At 46.3% G+C, this 22,251-nt stretch overlaps 1 protein-coding gene across 2 annotated transcripts in view; it reads left to right on the forward strand.

The window, feature by feature from the left end:
• Nucleotides 1–1,712: 1,712 nt before the first annotated feature.
• The window catches only part of ST3GAL2 (ST3 beta-galactoside alpha-2,3-sialyltransferase 2), a 33,864-nt gene continuing 13,325 nt past the window's right edge, over nucleotides 1,713–22,251 (forward strand). The window contains exon 1 of one of the 2 annotated variants that reach the window (XM_053399421.1): nucleotides 1,713–1,801. The gene's annotated coding sequence lies outside the window, so the exon portion shown is untranslated. Of the gene's footprint in view, nucleotides 1,802–3,619; nucleotides 3,731–22,251 lie in introns of those variants that run through there. The other variant, XM_053399422.1, reaches the window with a different exon arrangement.

Raw genomic sequence — 22,251 nt, forward strand, 5'->3', positions numbered from 1 at the left:
TCTCAAGAGTCTCCTCCAGCACCATAATTCAAAAGCATCAATTCTTCAGCGATCAACCTTCTTTATGGTCCAGCTCTCACTTCCATACATAACTACTTGGAAAACCATGGCTTCCCACAAAGATTTCTGGGAACTGTTGTGCTATAAAGGTACTGGGAGTTGTTAGGAGAGCTCCCCTCCCCGGAGCTGCAATTCCCAGAGTTCCTTGGGAAGAACAATTGACGTTTGAAGCCACTCTGGAAACAGGAAATGTAATACAGGAGATGTATTAGTGCACGTGGGGAAACAAGTGTCGGAAGTCTCTTGTGCTAACCATGTGCTGGAGGAGCTGTCCAAAGAGTTGAGAGACAAATAATGAATGACATCCCTCCTCGCGGCAGCAAGCTTGGCTATTGCTCCATAAGATGGGACAATCTGAACACTGAAAGTGGGCATTTGGGGGCGGGGGAGTCTGCTGATTGCTCAAGAACTCCCAGATCAACTATGGGTGCTTCCAGGCAACAACCTGCTCATTGATTTGCTTGCACCCCCCCCCCACCATTCTTTTTATTGCTGTTCGTTTGGGGAAGCACGCAGCTTTGCAACAGCTTCACCTGAGTTCGGCAGTACGTGATGAAGGCAGTACGATTGTAGACTGTCGCTAACTCAATCAGGCATTGGCAAATTCTGGCCTCACAATTGCTGCATAGAATCATAGAATCATAGAGTTGGAAGAGACCACAAGGGCCATCGAGTCCAACCCCCTGCCAAGCAGGAAACACCATCAGAGCACTCCTGACATATGGTTGTCAAGCCTCTGCTTAAAGACCTCCAAAGAAGGAGACTCCACCACACTCCTTGGCAGCAAATTCCACTGTCGAACAGCTCTTACTGTCAGGAAGTTAGGAGGTTAGGAGGTTTTGCACATTAAACCAATCCCCCCCCCCCAAGATCGAGTTTGGGTTTTTGAGACTTTTGGGTTAAGGAAAGTGCCGGGAAAATGTTCTTCCTCGCAAACAAATCAGTATAGTTCAATAAACAGCCAACCCCCGGGGTGGGGGGTGAGTTTTACCAATAGTGGCTCAAAGCTCCCCCACCTTTTAGAGGAGCTGTCCCTTTAGCAAACACAAACACCGAGCTCCCCGCACCCCAGTTTCCTTATCTCCATCCGCTCTCCTCGGAGGTCGGTTTACGCCGCCTTGCAAGGAAGCTCACAGCCTGGCTTTCTTGGCCACGGGTAGCGCATCGGAGGCGACAAGACCTGCTGCGCGCCGATGCCCTGAAAGAGCGCGCGCTCCTCCCGGTGCCCTTGCTAGATGCCTCGGGGCAGAGATCTCGGAAAGCGCAGGGCTAGGACTAGCTACGCAGCGGCGCCCACCCGGTCACAGAGGCAACGGCAGCCCCCTCCCTCCGCTTTCCCACCGCCAAGGCGAAGCTGGCGAGAGGCCGAAGAGGCGGTCTTTTCTTCCCGCCCGGGGGGCCGAGGCAGCTGGGAGCCCCCCGCCCCTCCGCAGAGTCTCCGCCCCTCCTCCCCTCCCCTCCGACGGCCGGCCTCGCTCCCTCCTTCCCGCGCGCAGCTCGGCCGGCGGAGCGGCGCTGAGGATGGGGCGGCGGGGCGCCTGCGGAGGCAGCAGCCAGGAGCCCCGCGGCAGGACAACGACGCTGCCGCTGCTGCTGAGGAGGCCGCTGCCGCCGCCTGGTGAAGCGGGGCTGAGCTGAGCTGGGCCCGGCGTCGCTAGTCCGCCCGCCCGCCCGCTGCCGCTGAATCCCCCCAACGCCCACCATGGATGGGGCCCGCGGCAGGCGCCGGCCGCAGAAGCAGGTAAGGGGCAGGACTACGACAACGACGAAGAGGAGGCCTGCGCGGGGCTGGGCAGCGAGCAGCTCCTTCCGCCGCCTTTGTCTCTCCGGCCCTCTGGGGGAGTGGACCCGGCCCGCAGCGCAGCCCAGTAGGGCGGACCGCCTGCCTGCCTGCCTGCCGCAGCGTCGCGAGGGGCTGCTGAGCTGTGGCAGAGGCCGAGGGAGGGCCGGGCCGGGGGCTGCTGCTGCTCCCTTCTCGCTTCTCCTGCTCCGCGAGGCAAAGGGGCGCTCGGTCGCCGCCGCGCTTTCAGGGGCTTTTCCCACTCGGGAGGGCGCCGCCGCCTTGGGTTCTGCGCGCCCGGCTGCAGCCCAGAGGAGCTCTGCCTGTGAGGGGTCCCAGGTTCCGATCTGGCTTTGCCGGGAGGCCGAGCCGAGCCGGGATCCCTATTCTGGCAGGGGGGCTCTCCAACGCGGAGAGCCGGGTGGCTTGTGCCTCCGGGATCCCTCCGGCTCCTGGCTTGAAGAGGGGCTGCCTCCAGCTGGGCCTCTTGCCGGCTGCCCCCTACGGAGTCTTCCTCAGCCCCGAAATCGGTAAAGTTCGGTCTGTAACCGGCGTGTTACCTTGCCACGGCTGTTCCCTCTGCAATCGCTTGCTTCTGGGCATGTGCAGAGTGGACTGCCTGCCGCAGCTGAGAGCAGTTAGAGGCAGCACCTCTCTCGTTGTTTTGTATTGGTACCCAAGAGTTTGAAAAGGGGTCGGATTGCCTCCTGAAGGCACTTCAGTGGCAGAAAGTGCTGGAGCGGAAGACCCCGGGTCCAGCCCCGGAAGAGCTGCTGCCAGTCCGTGTAGGCAGTACAGGACAAGAGGGAACCATAGTCTGACGGCAGCCTTCCCCAACTACCTGCCTTCCAGATGTTTTGGGCTGCGCTTGACCCCAGCATCCTACAGGTGGGTGAGAGGAGTTTCAGTCAGAAACATCTGGAAGGCACCAGACTGGGGGTCCACGCACCCCACCTCATTCTCTGTTTCCAGCACTGGTCAGCCAGGAGTCTCAAAGAGAAGCCCCACAAACAGGACATGATGGCAACATTGCATGCTCTCAGCACCTACTGTCCAGATGTAGACGGCCTCTGGATGTAGAGGTTGCATTTAACTGTGGTGTTAAACAAACCTATAGAGGGAAGGCCTAAGTCAGTGGCATTCACTGCCCCTTGAGGTGAGGGGGTGCCCATAAGCTGATGGTTTGTTTTGCGTGACTGAATGGACTTTTATCCTTACTTAACAATCTGTTGTCAGTAAACTTCATTGCATGACCCTGAGGCCTAGTTTTTAAAAGAGCTCCGACTTCTTAACTGTGTGAGGTCCTATGTATCAATTTTTGCATCTTGATACAGAGCACCACAGAATCCTGTGCTTCAGGTCAGCCTTGTAAATGAGCCCACAAAAGTCTCTAGTCTGCTTAAGAGACTGCTAACAGCCTGCCCTGGAGGATTCTCGGCTGTCTAGTAAGCAGACTGGGGGAGGAGGGAGGAAGAGATCATTCTGCTGCCCTTGAGCCATTGGGCCAACCCATTTGCTTTCTGTGCTGGTAGCCACAAGGGAACTGACCTTCCTTCACAGCTCAGCACAGAAAGCAAGTGGGCTTGGATCTGCTCCTCCGCTAGCCTGTTGTTGTGTTTCTGTTTTGGCTTCCCTCTCTTCTGTGTCTACAACAAAAACCAAGCCATGCAGTGATCTCTCTCCCCACCAGCCCACTCACTTGCCAGCATGGAATTCCTTGTTGCCTATAGCGACTAGGCTTGCTATTTAAAGCTGGTTCCGATGGGTTTCTCTCTCCAGCATTTTGCACAGTGAAGACGGATAGAAAGAGTTGACACAGCTTCTCCCTGTAATTTCGGCTCTCCAGCAGCCCTTTGCCATCATGGCCTTGTCTGGCTTCCATTTCCTGAGGTATTTAAATTGTTTGTCTTTATGCCTTTAGGAAATAACACTTCAAATGTCTTCATTTGCTGTTTGCAGTATGCACTTGTCTGCTCAGGGTTTGTGTTCCTTTTTGTTCTCATTCAGGGGTAATATGCTTTGCACTCCCTCCCCCCCCCCATTCTTATGACTTCCATAACCCCAGGCAGAGTTGCAGTTGACTGTCAGTAGATGCAGTAGAATGGCAGCTTGTATATTTTTGAATTTGCTTCTTGTATTTGCATTGCACTATTGCACAAATATTTCATTCCCCACAAAAAAGGCTTTGCATAAGTTAGTTAAAGACCAGTTGAAAAGTGAGTGAATGAAGCATATCTAGTCCATTAATATTATTAATGTTCAATTAAAAGCAACACTGAATTATTTGATGAAGAGGATCTTAAATCAAATGAATATATAGACAAAATGCTTCATTATGCAGTATGCTGAACTCTTGTTCCTCTGTGATACATACTATCTGAGCCTCTACTATAGTCGTTTCAAAAGAACTTCCAAGTTTCCTTAATGGATTTTAATTCTTCCATGTAACATCTCTTTTACAGATCCTTCATTGTTGAGTAATTCTCTGTCCTGAAATTAAATACGACTTGAGTAAGACTTTCTAGATATTCTTTCACTCACAGACATGTTGAATTTGATCATGCTGTGCTTGCTACTGCTCCCAGAAAGTTTTTTCTGTGCTGTCACTTAACAGTTTCCTGTAGTGCTCCATGATTCAGATTTCCTAAATGGATATTGAGGGAAACCAAGGAAAGGGTTAATGAAATTAGGAGGGTCCAGGGGGAGCGGCCTGATATTTTCATAAAACATGTGGCTGGAGACCTTTAAATTAAAGCTCAGGTTTTTCCAGGATGCCAAATTCTGTGCAAGACAGGAGGTTCTGTGACTGCCCAGGAGCTGCATCGGATAGCACCCAATAAGATGGTTGGAGTCAAAGCTGTGAGGCAACTGCATCCTAATCTCTGAGCATAGTTTATGTGATGCTTCTGTGATGGATGTGGGCCCAGAACAGAAGTGCTTAGTGAAGGAAACACTTCTGTGCCCATCACTGCTTTCAAAACACCATAGTATAAAATATTCTTTTATTGACATATCTGCACTGTTGGCATAGCCTCCCACTTGTTGTGTTTGTGTGGCATGGTGTGCTTTGCAAAGAGTTGGGGGTCCAACCTTGTCGAGTTTCTCGGACTGCAGGTTCAAGGATTGGGCTGGAAGGGTTTTAATGAAAAAATATTAGCACCCAGTTGGCTCCCATCTTAGACTCAGGAGCCAGTTCAGACTTGCAGTTGAAAATAAGCACGTTGATGAGCACACTTGTTTTAGTTTGTGGGCAATGCAAGACACATCATGTTACCAAACCCCCTGAAGTCACTGCATGATAAAATCTGCAAGATCCCAAGCACAAAAGCGTACATGGCAGAGTAACAAGCTTGGTGGTTTCTTTTAATTAAAGTCCTGGTTGAAACCTACTGTTACAAGATGTAAAAGGCAAAGACATTTTAGAGAGTGTGAGAAAAGTTACTGTGTAACACCAAGCTGGCTGTTGCTCCATCAATATACAGTGGTACCTCAGGTTAAGTACTTAATTCGTTCCGGAGGTCCGTACTTAACCTGAAACTGTTCTTAACCTGAAGCACCACTTTAGCTAATGGGGCCTCCTGCTGTTGCTGCGCTGCCGGAGCCTGATTTCTGTTCTCATCCTGAAGCAAAGTTCTTAACCTGAAGCACTATTTCTGGGTTAGTGGAGTCTTTAACCTGAAGCAGATGTAACCTGAAGCGTATGTAACCTGAGGTACCACTATAGACTGGCAGCCGTGGAGTCTTCTGGAACCTGCTGTGCTCCTGACGATGCCAAGGGCTGCAAACCAAACCTGCACTGAGGGGGCAGCTTCTAGCTTGAGGCTGCTCAGGAATTTTCTGAATTGTCTCTGGATTTTTGTTGTTTCTAGAGCATCTGTGCACACTGCACCTCCTCTTGGAAGATGGGGCCTGCCACTTTGACCCATACTTTTGCAACTGCTGAGCTTGACTGCTTTGGTATGTTTCATGTGGGGCTGCCCTTGATGATGACTTGGGAGATGCAAAATTCTGCAGCCCATCTGTTAAATGTCAGAGTGAAGAAGCAAGGAGCATCTTTTCCTCCTTCAGTTCCAGAGGAGGGGTTGGCACCACAGCTCATTGGCCCAGTTCACGGTGCTCGTGCTTAACCTATAAAGATTCTCATAGTCTAGTACGCAGATGCCTCTGACACAAGTCATCTCTATTGCTTTCTTTGTTTACCCAACCAGATCCTGCTTCATTAGAGCATCTGTTGCTAGGACGGCACTCTCTCCCTCTGGAACTGAGGATTTGTTCTTCTTATAATTTGAAAGGACTGTCACAACTTTTCCTTGCCTGCTTCTAGCACAGCCTATCCCAGTCTGGTGCCCTCTGGATCTTTTGGACTACAACTCACATCAATTCTCACCAGCACAGGTGTGTGATGCTGGAGCGAATGGCAGTTGTGGTCTAAAACATCTGGAGGGCACCAGATGGGGAAAGGCTGCTCTAGGATTTCTCCTTGGGAGTTTTTTCTGAATGGCTGAGAACATCTTCTAGCTAAGGTTGTTTTTTTTTAAATTGTGGTTCATCAGTTGTTTGCAGTTGCCTTGAACCCATGTCAGAAAAGCAGCAAATACATATTTTAAAATAAACAATTTAAACCATTCATGGATGGCTAAGTTCGTAGATCCAGCCCCAAGGCAGTTTCACAGGCTAGCTGAGGTGCAGTAAAAGTTTGCCCAGGGTTCTTACCTGAGAGGGGAAAATAAAAGAGTTCAAAGTTTTTCGTCACTTTAATTGCCTCTTTATTTTCTTTGTGACATCTAAATTGCAAATCTTACATCTGCATGGAGTGCAAGGGAGCCAACAGCGAAAGTGCAAAATGTACTTCTGGCTTTTGGAGTGTGGCCTGCAAAACCAGAGGTCAGGTTCTTGAGAAGACAGTTGATGGCCAAATTCGTATTTGGTCTTTTCAGTAGCTGTTGCAGTTAAGAGGCCTCGTTGCTCTTTGTATGTGTGTGAGAGACAATGCTTCTAGGGGTACTGTTGGACAAGTGTGTGATCTGCATTGCACTCAGATCTGTTTATGTGCAGTGCTTTTGTAGAGAGCTGGATGGCACAAGAGCCATCTTAGTTAACTTCAGCGCAACACAAAGTCATCGTTTTGTAGCAGCAGATTCTTGCGGGGATCTTTAGGTCTGACTGTATAGGTGCCTTTCCCCCCTACCCTTTTCTAGATCTGTGTGCCAGAGCTCCTGAGGAGGGGACAATGAAAACGTTAGAGGCTCACACTGGACAGCGGCAGCCACACATTCCACCCACATAAAGTACAGTGGTACCTAGGTTACATACTCTTCAGGTTACAGACTCCGCTAACCCAGAAATAATACCTCTGGTTAAGAACTTTGCTTCAGGATAAGAACAGAAATTGTGCTCTGGCAGCGCGGCGGCAGCAGCAGGCCCCATTAGCTAAAGTGGTGCTTCAGGTTAAGAACAGTTTCAGGTTAAGAACAGACCTCTGGAACGAATTAAGTACTTAACCCGAGGTACCACTGTACTTTAAACTGTACAATTGAATCTCTGCTCTGTGGTGCCCAGTGTGATATAGTGGGCAGTTAATTATAATTGCAACAGTTAACCTTGAAGAATAATCCAGTTGGACACTTCAACTCACTTAACAACAACAACAACACCATTATCATCATCATCATCATCATCATCATCATCATCATCATCTAAAATGAGCTGGAGAAATCTATACTCAGGCAATGTTACTATGTATGGCCCAGATTTCTGAAACTTCTCAATATGTATGAAAATCCCCAGGCACTCACTCTCTGTCCAGAAACCTTTTAAAAGGGTTTCATTATTGGTTTCATTGGCCCACACAGTCTTAAGAGGAGGAGGAGCCCTGTCAAGAGCACAGAGAACTGAGGAATGAGGGGGGCACTGTTGAATGGTTTATTTAAATGTAAAGGTTCATCATTGTTGCACCCGATGTGTATGTCTTTAAGGGGCCAGAGCAAGGGCCAGAGTAAGATAACGAGACCCAGCTTTACAGCTGTGAAGCATAGCAGGTGCTGCTGAGTTGTATTTGATTAAGGTGTGTCAGCATTTGGGTGTAGTATATAAGGAGCAGCACCTAGCTCTCCCATTACCCTGGGGGATGGGTTGGTGGTTGGGTCTGGTTTGGTTGTTAATGTATTTAGTGTAAAAGGAGTTTTTGTTTTTCTTATTAAAACCTAGTTTAAGTTATTTTTGAGTCCTTTATCTTTTAATGCATGGTCTCCCCAGCAAGCTCTCTGCGCTACTAAACTGCAAACAGCCAACATCTTTGGTTATGGGCCCAGCTGCTGAGTGGATGACTGCATATTTTTGGACTCTGAGAAAGGTTTGAAAACTCCTTCTCCTGTTAGTGTAGTTCTGTGGGTCTGGAAGAGTTCCAGAATGGTTGACCGGGTTCCTGAAGCTGAGAAGGCTCTGGTCTTCCCACAGCTAACAGATGAGAACTATAGTTTATGGTCTTTTCGGGTGGAGGCGCTTTTGACCTCTAGAGAAGTATGGACCTATGTGACTGATGACCCTCCTGACCCTGTGACTAATGCTTGGTCGAAAGGAGATGCAAAAGCCAGGGCGATAATTAATTTGGCAGTCAGCGACCAGCAAGTAGTCTATATAAGAAATAAGAAAACTGCCAAAGAAATGTGGGACAGTCTTGCAGCAGTGCATGTTAGAAAAGAGTCAGCATCTGCATTGACGTTTTTCAAGCAGTTGTACCAGACGAAGTTGCAGCCTGGTGGTGATTTGGCAGCACACTTGAGACGTCTGGAGGCAATACGCTGCGAATTAATTCGAAGGGACATGGACATACCTGATATTCAGTATGTTTTTATCATTCTTTGTTCCCTTAACGAGGACTTTGATGGCATAGCTAGCCAGATATCTGCCGTTCCACCAGCACAATTAACTGTGGAAGGGGTGACGGCAAGATTAATGGGCGAGTTGGACAGAAGGGAGGCTTGTGCCATAAGCACTCCTATTTCCAGAAGTAATGAGGAACGCCATATGCAAACCTGTGGTGATACAACTGCATTTAAAGCTGCAAAGCGTTGTTGGTTCTGCAATAAACAAGGACATTTTGCAAAGGACTGCAGATCCAAAAGAAAGCAAAGTACTCCCAAGTCTGTTTCTGTTTGTCAGTCACGGTTGTCAGCACAGCAGCCGCCATCATATAGTAGAGACAGAAACGAGCCGCGAGTTTTCCATGCTAGGACAACAGATCGTAAAAGACTTAAACGTGCCAAGTGGAAGTCTTTTGTTGTGGACTCAGGAGCATCTCAGCATATTTGCAACGATCGAAGCTTGTTTATTTCTTTCGAAGAGGAAATTGGTAATGTACATTTAGCCAATTCACAAGTCTTGCAGTCGCTTGGCAGGGGTACTGTTAAACTTGACTCTTTAAACATTACAATAGCGAACTGCATTTACTGCCCGTCAGTGGACAATCTATTGTCAGTAAGGTGCTTTGCTCGTCAAGGCATAACTGTGCGTTTCTTAAAGTCAATGTGTGAGTTTTTCGATGGGAACAAACGTCTATTATATGCCCGGGAATCTGATGGTTTATATAGACTGTATTTTCGCACCTACTCCCAATCACCTATAAATTGCAGAGCAGCACAGTCAAGCCAGGGGTTGAGGAATGTAAGGCCACATTCCGGGTGTGTCCATGAGGCACACAGAATTCTGGGACACCTGAACTTTGCTGATGTAATTAAGACAAAGAATATTGTTAATGGCCTCAACTTAAAACCATGTAAATTCTTTATGCAATGTCTATCCTGTTGCAAGAATAAGATTAAGGTTGCATGCAAGGGTAGGTGCTCAGATAGGAAAGTAACTGAGCCATTTGAGCGTGTACATTGTGATTTAGTTGGGCCACTCCCACCATCATTAGGAGGTTCTAAGTACTGGCTTACTCTGATAGACCAGTATAGTAGATATTGTTGGACTTATGCAATAGCTGAGAAGTCCCAAGCATTTGAGAAGTACAAAGTTTTTTGCAACTGGGTAAAAACCCACTTTAACAAACCAATTAAGAACCTGTTTTCTGACCGGGGTGGAGAATTTGTTTCTGAGGATTTTGAGAATTTCCTGGAAGCGCAGGGGACTACTCATGAGTTATCTTGCCCCCGAAGTCCCTGGCAAAATGGGCTTGTTGAAGTTGTACAGCGTGACCTGCAGGCAGGGCTTAAAACTTATCTGCACGATGCTAATCTGCCCAAAGACTTTTGGGCTGAAGCGCTTAATGCCTTTTGTTATGTTAGAAATCGCAGTTATCATTCTGGTTTAGATGTCACCCCCTATGAGAAGCTGTTTAAAAAACGCCCTAATCTGAAATACCTACGCATTTGGGGTTCAGATGTAATTATGCATTATCCCGCTAAGCAGAAATTGGGTGAACGTAGTGTCCAGGGAAAATTAATGGGCTACCAGCAGGGGGCGTACAGAATTTACATACCAGCAACTGGCAAATTTCATATTACCAGAAGCATGATACAAACTGTAAATTGGAATGGAGTTGCTGTCTTCCAAGATACTGATGGTATAGATAATACTGAGGAAGAAGAGGAAGAAGCAGCAGCAGCAGGAAATGGTGCTTCTGAATTAATGGGAAAAGACAAAAAGCCTGTTGAATCTGATAATTTGTTTGATGATTTAAAGTCACAGGCACCCGAGGGGAGGTTAGATTCTCTTGAGTTTTCTGACCGTGAGCTTAGCCTACAGGCATCTCTTCAATCTGACAATGATTTACAACCTGAAACTAGTGGTTCACTTAGTCCCATTAAGTCTGAGGAGTCTGACTCTCCTTCCGGACTGAGACGTTCAGATAGAAAGAGACAGAAGCCACAACGTTTTGCAGATGAACATTTTAATACTGTGTATGCCAATAAGGCAGTTTTTGAGCCAAAAAGCTACAATGATGTTCAGAAATTACCTAAGCAACAAGCTGCAAATTGGTATAAAGCTATGAACTCTGAGATAGCTTCTTTAAAAGAGCATAACACTTGGTCTCTTGTACCACAAACCCCAGATATGAGACTTATTGATTCAAAATGGGTTTATAGAGTTAAAATGAATGACAAAAATGAAGTTGTAAGGTGCAAAGCAAGACTAGTTGCTAGGGGTTTTCAACAAATTCCAGGCGAAGATTATGATTTGTGTTATTCACCAAGCGTAAAATATGAAACAGTTAAGCTTTTGTTAAAAGATGCATCACAACGTGGACATTCTGTTTTGAAAGACATGTACAAAGTATGCTTTATGTTTTTGTTCCACAATGATGAACCGCAGGGGAAATGTTGAATGGTTTATTTAAATGTAAAGGTTCATCATTGTTGCACCCGATGTGTATGTCTTTAAGGGGCCAGAGCAAGGGCCAGAGTAAGATAACGAGACCCAGCTTTACAGCTGTGAAGCATAGCAGGTGCTGCTGAGTTGTATTTGATTAAGGTGTGTCAGCATTTGGGTGTAGTATATAAGGAGCAGCACCTAGCTCTCCCATTACCCTGGGGGATGGGTTGGTGGTTGGGTCTGGTTGTTAATGTATTTAGTGTAAAAGGAGTTTTTGTTTTTCTTATTAAAACCTAGTTTAAGTTATTTTTGAGTCCTTTATCTTTTAATGCATGGTCTCCCCAGCAAGCTCTCTGCGCTACTAAACTGCAAACAGCCAACAGGCACATGGGAAAGGTTCCTGCCCATTTAGCAGCCACTTTCCTTCAGGTACTGTGAGGTTTGCGATTTTGCTATTTATGCAGCCTCTCTTCAGTCTCCTGATTTTCCTGTGGATAGAGAGTAGGCTCTTGGCTCTGTTTGGCTGCCACCGCCGCTGCCTCCTGATCCTGTGAGCAGCCAAGCCTTGTTCATCTACACAGGAGGATGTGGAGTAAGCCTGAATCATGTGGTAAAAGTGACTTCATTGGAAAGTTTAAATACCAGCGGTTACTTCAAACCCCTTACTTGCACTGTAATTCCTGCCCCCAATCAGAGAGTGTTTTAAGTAAAGAGGGAGCTGAAAACATTACTAGAGCGATATCCTCTCTTAGAATGACTCTGTTCCAATTCTAAAGCGACTTGGTGTGTGAAGTTCCTTCTGGCCAGCACCACATCTCAATCTGTTTGCCGGTCCCCACTCACTCAGTGTAGGAACTCCATGCAAATGAAATGTCAGGGTTTGTTTCAGCATAAGCTTTATTTAAGTTGTAAACCACCCTGTGATCTGCAGATAAAGGGCAGTATAAAAAAAAATAATTACTCATAATCCTAATAATACATTTTATTCTATAGTCCACTCTTTCTCTATGAAGCTGAAGGTGAAGAACCCGCTTCCTCCATCTCTTCCATTTTATCGTTGTGCCAATCTGCATATTGTATCACATCCTATAAGAAGAGCCCTGCAGCTGGATTTGACCAGAGGTCCTTCAAGGTCAGCCTCCCACCCCTCTTGGTAGATGCTCTTTCTGACTGCCCCCCCCACTTGCCCTCTCTCTCTCCCTGGGCCAAGGCCTTGCCAAGCTGCCTCGGATTTATCTGTGGTTGGCTCAAATTCCCCCTCAATTGGCAGTTTCCTTTCCACCTGGTGGAGTCCGCAGGCTGATATCCAGCCAATGGAAGGGTTTCAACGGCTCCAGCAGAGCTGCTTCTTGCTGCAGTGCAGCACCATGAAAAGGAGGTGGGGTTCCTCCTCCTCCTAGAAAGTATGCCAGATGCACGCTCAAGTCTAGTCTTGCTTTTTTGCAGCAACTGTTATGAGGAAAGGGAGGAGCCTCCTCTTAAGTGATGGCACAATGGATTCAGTATGCAGCATGGGCCCTCTGGAGAAGGTGACTGTTTCTGTAGAAACTTATAGGCTGCTAAGCCTCTGTGATCTTCCACCACCCCTTCCCTACCAGACGTCCAAGCTCAGTGCTTATATTGGGGAAACACATGTTTTCGGAATGAAAATTGAAGAAGGGCTTCCCTTTTGGCACCCAGCAAAATCATTTGGCCCGAAAGGAGCCATCCCCTCTGTTCTTGTTGGGCAGAAGAAGGAAGTCCAGGGCAGCGAGGCCAGATCATCCAGTCTGCATGAGGGGACAGTTCATTTGCACCTAGTGTCCAGCATATGGAATGACAGAGAGGGCAAACTGATAATGAAGCAGCAGGCCCAGAATGCATCAGACTGCATTTAAGAGCAAGTTTTAGCTCCCAGGATTCTTCATGAAAGTGATGGAGAAGAGCAGAAAAGTTGCATTGTAATCACCATAAGCCTGTTCCTGGAGGCTGGATTGAGCCTTCAGGAAGCAAAAGAACAGAGTACCCAGTGCAGCTGATTCTGGTCAGCAGCTGTCAACAGGACCCCTGCATCCCAGGGCAGGAAATGCCTGTAGTTGGTCTGATAAGGTGGCTGTTTAGAAAGCAGTAAGACCAGGCCCAATTTTTCCTTTTCCTTTTTTGAAGGCCACTTCCTTTCTTAGACTCTTTTCTTTTGCTGCAGCTCTCATTTGAATGGAGGGCAACCCTGAGTGCATCTCTCTTGACAACAGGCTCAGACTCTGGGCTCATCTGCACCTCCATTTGCCCCACTGTTTTCCCCCAGGAAAACACATGGTTTAGTGCTGAATTGGAACAACAGGTGCATTCTTCTTGAAGCTGTCAAGCTGTGAAAATCATGTCCACTGTCCCCCTAGAAGGTCGAAAACCATTTTGGGATTCAGGAAGGGTAGCTTTGGATATTGTTAGGAGATGGTTTGCGAAGATCCTTGCAAGAATTTTCCCAGCTGCAGCTAATAATCAAGATGCCTCGATAGTTTCCGCAATCTGTTCTATCACCTTTTTTAAAAAAAGAGATTGATAATTTTGGTATGCCTAAAGTCTGCTGAGATCTCCTCTCTCTCTCAGATTTTTCTGATGAGCTTGCGAAGTTGTTGTGTAAGCTCAATTCTGTCCACTTTGAAAACTATGGCAGGTATCCCATCAGGTCTGCTGGCTTTGTTGTTTTTCATTAGGTTAATGGTTTTGGAGATACCGCAAGCTCATCTCTAATTTGTTTTTGAGAATTTGTGAGAGGACCTCAGCAGCTACAGGGGAGTTGCAGCTAAGAAGATGCTGGCAATGTTCTTTACAGTGCAGTGCAATAGCTTCTTTATCTTTTAGAAGTGTGGTACTGTCTGTTGGTACTGCTGGCCACGTGACCCGGAAGTGTCTCCGGACAGCGCTGGCCCCCGGCCTCTTGAGTGAGATGGGCGCACAACCCCAGAGTCTGGCAAGACTGGCCCGTACGGGCAGGGGTACCTTTACCTTACCTTTTTACTGTCTGTTGAGCGTAGGGGGCATATGCCATGATTTATTGGCCCATAGAAGGTCTGTGCATCATGAGTGTCAGCTAAATACTGGATCTCTTGAGCTTTTTTTTTTTTTATCCACCATCTGTTCTTTAGTTCTCTGGTTCTTCATTGAACCTCAGCATTAGCGTTGGCATAGGGTTTTTTTCTTAGTGGCACAGTTTCTATCTCTTTGCCAGATTTGAAAGGCCTTCCTTTTCTTGTCAATAATGTGGTCAATCTCACTGTCACTCTCATCAAACCAGTTTCTTGGTTTGGTATCCAATAGTTTATTCACAGGCTGCAATAATGGATTTTTTAGCTTGGTCCAGTGTTCCTTGATGTTATCGGGGATCTTCCTCAATATCAAAGTAGTTTCCTGGATCTTCCTCTATTCTCCACCTGCTCCACTGAAAATAAGTTGAGTATTTGTAAACAAACACAACACCCGTACAAAACATGCAAAAGGGATTCAGCTAATCTTGGAATGTCGTTTAACATACTCTGTAGAATCAGGAGTTACTTTTGGAAGTGTAAAAAGAAACATGGTTATCCTAAGGGCTATGTAAGGAGTTTCCCGAAAGACAGATTGCTGATGGGGGAAAAGAGGTTCTGCATCCTGCTATTTATGCATGAGACAGATTGGAACCATTATTATTTTTTAATTGTCTTGCTTGTGGAAACATCATGTTAATTTGGTTTTTCAGCTGCCGCACCCTGCCAAAGTTGCAAGATCCAGCTTTGCATTGCGTAGCCCAAGGCACTTTTCCAGCACTTAGGCATCTCCACTTTCACTGCTGTTAGCACCAAGTCTTTTGTAAATAGAGAATGTTGTTGATAGCGGATTGGGGTAATAAAATAAGAGTTGGAAGGGGCTTTGAAGGCCCTCTGGCCCTACCCCATGCTGTTTGCCAGATCTGCAATGCAGGATCCAGGTGAAGACTCCCTGGCAGGTGGCCCAGCCAGCCACAGACAGCCTGTTCCCCTATTGAAAAATAGCTTTTCCCATTAGCATAGCCGGAACCTGCTTCCATGCAATTTCTGCCACTTGGTTCTAGGCAGCTCTCATGGCATCCCCACCCCCCTCAGAAACCCCTCTTTGCCAGGCTAAGCATAGCCCAGCTCTTTCCACTGTTCCTCAGAGGGGTCCCTGGCCACCATCCTGGTCTTCCTCTTCTGGGCTCACTCTATTTGGCCAACGCCCTCTTTTAAAAAATTCATTTCAAGTTTTTCTTTTTGATGTTTTATACAGGTAACCCTTTGGGTGCTGGGGGGGTGGATAAAAAAAATGTTGAGGAGGGTGTGCACAGTCACTTGATGTGACTTCCAGAGTGTCCTTCATAGAGCCTTAAGGAAACATGTCCATATATGAGATTGATACACCTGAGACCTTTCCATCTTGTCTTAATTTGTGGAAAGCTGCTTCCTCATATGCAGCACAGTCAAGTCACATCCTCTGGCCATTGCACTATTGAACAGGGCAGGGGGTGGCTGTTCTTTCCAGTCCTGGAATAAGAGCCGGTTAGCCACCATGACTGTACGTAGGAGCCAGTCACATTCTCCATCAGTCATTGCTATCTTTTTTTAAAAAGAACCCCAAGATATGAATCAGGCTTCAGACAGTTGCAAAAGAAATAGCATTAAAGAATTCTGAGCCCAAGATTTTCTCCTGAGTACTAAAACTGGATGGACTGCACAGTCCTTCCATGTAAAAATCCATTGTGGGAGTGGGGTGGCTAATATTGTTAAACATATGGCAGTAAAAAAGCATTGCCTGGATCCTTCTGCCCACCTTCAATCTAGATCTAGAGGACTTGATGCCGCCTGAACAAACTCCCACCACAGAGAAAACTAGCATGTTGAGGCATGCCCTGCCATGCTAGTTTTTGTATATGCATGGTGGCTGTGTTGTGGTTTTGGTCTCTTTGCCAGTACTGCAGAACCAACTTCAAGAAGGTGCGGTCTATCTGAGCCGTTTAAATATTCATAATCCATAGCCAGATGCGGTTGGTGACAGCGGCATACATAGCTTTTGAGGTGTACTGAGTGGGTGGGGAGAGATGCTTCAAGTGAGTTTTCTTGCCCCAAGTCCCCCTTTTGTAAGCCGCTCTGGGGATTTTGCTGAGGGGTGGGAAGTGCAAATCCCTAACTGCTTCCAGCTGTGCCAGAGCTGCTTTTGCAGCAAATCTCTCTCCCATTGCAGGGATTACCCTGGATTCCTCCAGCTGCTGTTTTAAGAAGGAGCCCATAGAGAGAAGAGCTTGCTTTGCCTCTTGGCAGATAATGTAAGGGGAGGGGCTAAATCCAGGCAGAAGGGGGGAGAGGGTGTCATGGATACAAGCTGGACCAATTGATGGCTGTTGGGTGGGCATCAGAGTGACCTGCTGGAGGAAGAGGTGGAAGAGGAGGAGGAGGAGGGAGGACAGGAGGATATGAGATGCTGAGAAGAGGAGACTGAGAGTTGTCCTCTTCAATCTTGAAATATGAAATGTGCTGGTGAATGGAAGCCCTTGAAGGGTCATCACAGGTCAGGGGGAAACAGCAAAAGCCTAACACCTCTGAGCCAGGAGAGGAGAGCATTTTCATGTTAAGGATTGCATTTCCTTGGGTGGCACATGTAAACTATTTTGGGCCAGATCCTGGACCATACTTTCTCTTGCTCTTTTTCTGCATACATTCCAATTATTTCCTGTTGTGGAGCTAAATTGTTGAGCTTATTTTTGCCTTTTGGCCATGCCTTGTTAAGCTATTCAGTTAGTGAGTTGCTTGACCAGCTTGACATCCTTTAGGATTCAGGTCACTTTCCAGGCGCTGCAGCAGTTAAATCTCTGGGTGGGGGAGGGGATCCATTTTGCCTATTGCACGTGTAGGTAAATGTGTGCTGGCTCCACACGGAAACTCCACTGGAAGTGCTTTTTGCCAGTTCGTCTGCTGAATTGGTTGATAAACCTCCTGATTCTAGGGCATAGTGGTTGACTCGCATGTCCTTAAGAAGAAAAACAACCTTGCCTTTAAATACATTACAGGCAGGGTTGTGTTGGAATGAATAAAGGGAGCATATGGCTTTGTGGGGTAGGGCAGCTTCCCCCAACCTGGTGCCCTCTTGATATTTTGGACTGCAACTCAAAAGAAGGGATTGTGAGGAGCTCCAGATGGAGAATGAGCAGCAAAATGGCAAGCGCAGTTCGGTGTAACAACTGTGAAGTGATGCACGTTGGGGCAAAAAGATATTGATTTCACAGCTATGCTCCCAGGGTGGTGACTGACCAGGAATGAAACCTTGGGGTCACAGTACATAAGTCAATGAAGATGTCACCCCCATGCACAACATTTGTGGAAAAGGTATATTCTATGCTAGGGATCATTAAATTAAACTGCCAATATCATCATGCCACTACAGTATACAAATCTATGGTGTGATCGCATTTGGAATGCTATGTACGGTTCTGGTTGTCTCACCTCAAAAAGGATATTGTAGGGCTGGAAAAAGGTTCAGCAAAGGGAAACCAAAATGACCAAGAGGATTGGAGTGACTCCCCTATGAAGAAATGTTTTGGCATTTGAGTCTTTTTAGTTTATAGAAAAGGTGAGTAAGAGGCAACAAGATGAAAGTTTATAAAATTACTCATGGCTTGGAGAAAGCGGATTGAGCTAAGTTTTTCTCCCTCTTTCATAACACTAGGACTAGGTTGGAAGTCAACCAGGTTACTCATAACGGTTTTCTTGTACCTAGAATATTTTTGTATATTTTTATTGATATGTATTATTTATTGTAAGCAGTCTTGGAAATTTTATTGACAAGTGAGGTATAAATTCCTATAAAAAGAAATAAATAATTGTGGTTTTTTTCTACCATTCTGAGGCATGCAATGGTATTTTGGTAGCCAAGATTTCTAGCCAAACTAAAATATATTGATTTCATTGACTATTTCAGATAACAAGGTAATCCTAGGATCCGTTCCTATTAGGTATCAAAATATCTTAAAAGAATTTACAAAACATATTGCTTTCACTTCCATATTTAGACACCTCCCCCACCCCACCTCAGGTGTGCATGAAGCTATTTAGCAAATTTGTGTGTTTGGGCTTTCTTAAGAGTGAAGGCATAACTTACCTTTGTTCATTGAACCTGAGTGCCCAGGTCATTCTTATTGCTTAATAACTTTAGGAGTGTCCTGCTGAATTAGGCCAAATGCTGGGTTCTTAGCATGAATCCCAGGAAATGGCAAGTTCCAAGCAGTCCTGACCAATCAGTTGTTTTCCATGAAATACCTCAGTTTCTCAGCTAGTAATTTTACCACCTGTAGCCAGGACTCTCCTTCACTCGAGGCTTTTAAGTGGAGGTTGGATGGCCATCTATAATGGGTGCTTTAGTTGAGATTCCTGCACTGTAGGGGGTTGGACTAGATGACTCTCAGAGGTCCCTCCAAACTCTACAGTTCTATGAATAGTGTCTCAGTCTTAAAGCTAACTTTAAGATCCACCAGGACTAGCATCTAGCATTCTGTAAATGTATGATAACCTTTGTAGTTATGAGCCCTGAGGAACTGCTGTCTTCGACAGGCACGCTGTGGTTGCACGCTGTGGTTAATGTTAGCTTATTGTTCATTTGAAGCAACCAACTTCAAAACGGCACAGCCAGAGGAGGAATCAGGAGGGGTGAGAGGCTGCAGGGCTCAAGCGGCCCTTGCATGCGTAGCCCTTAACTTGGATGGTTGAGGTTTTTGTCTGCATGAGCACGGGGCTTTTTCATGGAATGTACTTGACAGTTACCAAATCAGTTTTTCATCAGACATACAATAAAAACAAGACGAAACACATAAACAACCCTTGCAACACTTCCAACAAATCACAAAGGCCACACATTTTGTATAAAGGTCATTTGTTAATCTGAGAAAGGCAGGCGAGGTGAAGAATCTTTAATATCGGAGGTCACAGGAATATCTGGGAAACAAGGCAGCTGGTCTGCAGTTGAAGTCCAGAGTGAACAATAGGAGACCTTTGGTTCTCCTCTCGGAATCTTTTGACTTTGAGACCTGAGTGCCTCCTGAAGCTGTCACTTTTATGCCACTGAGTATCGTTCAAGCAATTTATTGTACTATAAAATAATTCACATATACAGTGGTACCTCGGTTTAAGAACAGTCCGGTTTAAGAATGATTTGGTTTACAAACTCCAAAAAACCGGAAATAGTGTCTTGGTTTGAGAACTTTACCTCGGTCTAAGAACGGAATCCAAACGGTGGAAGGGCACCAGCGGCGGGAGGCCTCACTAGGGAAAGTGTGCCTTGGTTTAAGAATGGTTTTGGTTTAAGAATGGACTTCCAGAACAGATTAAGTTTGTAAACCAAGGTACCTCTCTCCCTCACTCTCTCTCTCTCTCCATGTGTGTGTGTGTGTGTGTGTGTTATACAGAAACAATTGACACAGACTTTCATAAAGAGCACACTAGCAGTAGCACTAGCAGTAGCTCAGTTTTCAAAGTGTGGAAGCTTACAGGCCAAGCTTGCCAGTTCTAAAAGCAGAGGCAGAAATGCAAAGCCAGACCTAGATGGGGTAAAACTGGGCATGTTGGAGAAAGAAGCTTGAAGCAAGGAGGAGTGACAGGTGAGGTGAGAAGATGAAATGGATGGTGACTGGGGCTGTTTGCTGCCAGAAGAGAGAGAGAAGTTTTCAGAGGAGGAAGAAGGCTTTAGGGTATTGACTTTCTGAGGCATAGGCATTAGGTAAGATTCGGGCAAGAATGGAAAGAAAGCTGTGGGAGACTTGGGGGGGCATGGCTGGCGAATGGGCAAGTTATATACCAGCAAAAAAGCAGAAGTGCAGATGAGGAAGGAGAAAAGGGCAAAGCAAAGAGCAGATCTCCGAAAGCAAGATTGGGGAAAGGGGGGCTGAGAGTGAGCGAAAGCTGGTAGTCCTGTAGGGGAGAGATTGGGGGCAAGAGGGAAAATATAGAATTTGGGCAGCTAATGGTCCATGCACTCTGGCATTCATCACAGTGTCCCATTGCGCCAGAAGCGGTTTAGTCATGCTGGCCACATGACCTGGAAAGCTGTCTGTGGACAAATGGGAGATGAGCACCACTCCCCATAGTTGCCTTGGACTGGGCTTAACCATCCAGGGGTCCTTTACCTCACCTTTTGCCTTAACTTCTGCAAAGATGAAGACTTGGTGGTGGGGCTGAGAAGAGACAAGAAAGGGTTTCCACATGGAATGTCGTTGTTTGTGAAATGAGTGAGATTTTTTCAGGGGTTCCAAAGTTTCCCAGCTGCTAAGGCAAAAAGCAGTTGTTTTTATGCCCAAGATAAGGGCTTCATGATGTAAATAGAAGCAAAGACTTGCAATCCATTTTTTCCTGTCTACTCAAACTCCCTGGATTCAGAGATTGTTGTTTCCTTGGTTAAAGACCTTGGTCCAACAAAAGAAAGGGTAAAACCAACCTGAGCTGCAACCACCCTTTTCTATTGCTTCTAAGTGGGGGACTTGGTTTTTCAATTTAACAAGCAATTCAGAAGGAGCCACAGGTGTGGGGGCTGAGACAGTGTTGTAGATGCTCCTCCACCAGGCTTTCGGTTATGACTCAAGCTGCTCCAATCTCTTTGTATGCCTAGAATTTCAGCTGCTATGATTTCAATCAAGTTGATCTCATAATAGTGGCTATATTAAAAATAATGCACCAGGAGCACTCACTGACTTAAGTAAGGGGCAGCTTCATCAGGGATTGAATCTTGTGAAAAGCAACATGCTTGCTGCAGAATGAATAGAGCATTGGTCAGAATAATGGACATACTGTGTGTTTGCATGTAAGTGGGGCAGACAATGAAATGCAGAGGCTCTTGTCCTTCTATTGACAAAGTCGGCCTTGAACTCTTGCCAGTGAATCCTCTCTGTGAGTTTTCTGTTTGAGCCAGAGGAAGACTTCCTTTGTTTTAGGGAAGAAAAGAATCTGTGTCTTTTCCTATTGCAGTAAATTAAACAGATTCTTATTAGGAGTCCTCCCTAACAGAGTTGTGGGGCCTCTCAGCCTCATATATAGCAGCTTGATGATTTGGCCCTCTCACTGGTACTTTTGTAACATAAATTGGCACCTCATTGGAGGGTGATTTTAGGAGTTAGCATCCTCTTCGAACCTGGAGCTTAAGGACCACTTTGTAATTCTAATTTATGTTTGCTCAAATGAATCGTTCTCAGGTCCCCCCCCCCTCTCAAATTTAAGGTGCTAACTGTGTTCTGGAGACTGTTGTGCAATTGGTGATCAGCTGAGTGTGTAGTGCTCATCCCAGTATGGAAATGCCATTGCACCTAACTTCTGGGTTTTTCCACATCTGCCTGGAGAGCTTCTCCCTAGCTATTCTAGGCTGCACCAACAGAAGCATTGTGTCCACATCAAGGGAAGGAATAAAAGGTAAAGGTACCCCTGACCTGACCGTTAGCTCCAATCGCAGAAGACTTTGGGGTTGCACATTCATCTTGCTCTATATGCTGAGGGAGCTGGCGTTTGTCCACAGACAGCTTCTGGGTCATGTGGCTAGCATGACTTAGGCACTCCTGGCGAACCAGAGCAGCGCATGGAAACAGCGTTTACCTTCCCGCCACAGCAGTACCTATTTATCTACTTGCATTTTGACGTGCTTTCGAACTGCTAGGTGGGCAGGAGCTGCAACTGAACAATGGGAGCTCACCCAGTCGCGAGGATTCGAACCGCCGACCTTCTGATCAGCAAGTCCTAGGCTCTGTGGTTTAGACCGCAGCACCACCCACGTCCCTAAGGAATAGTACTGCTCTATTCTGCCTTGGTCAGATCCCACCTGTTGTACTCTGTCCAGTTCTGGGCACCACAATTTAAAAAGTATATGGACAAGCTGGGACATGTGTGAGGGCGGGTGACTAAGCTGGTAAAGGGTCTGGAAGCCAAGCTTTGTGAGGAAATGTTGAAGCAGATGGGCATGTTTAGCCTGGAAAAGAGGAGACTTAAGAAGAAATATGATAGGCATCTTCAAATATCTCAAGGGCTGTCACATGGAAGATGGAGCAAGCTTGTTTACTCCTGCTCTGGAAGGTAGGACCCAAACCAATGGATTCAAATTACAAG

The sequence above is a fragment of the Podarcis raffonei genome, chromosome 8, assembly GCF_027172205.1.
Source record: "Podarcis raffonei isolate rPodRaf1 chromosome 8, rPodRaf1.pri, whole genome shotgun sequence".
Classification (NCBI taxonomy): domain Eukaryota; kingdom Metazoa; phylum Chordata; class Lepidosauria; order Squamata; family Lacertidae; genus Podarcis; species Podarcis raffonei.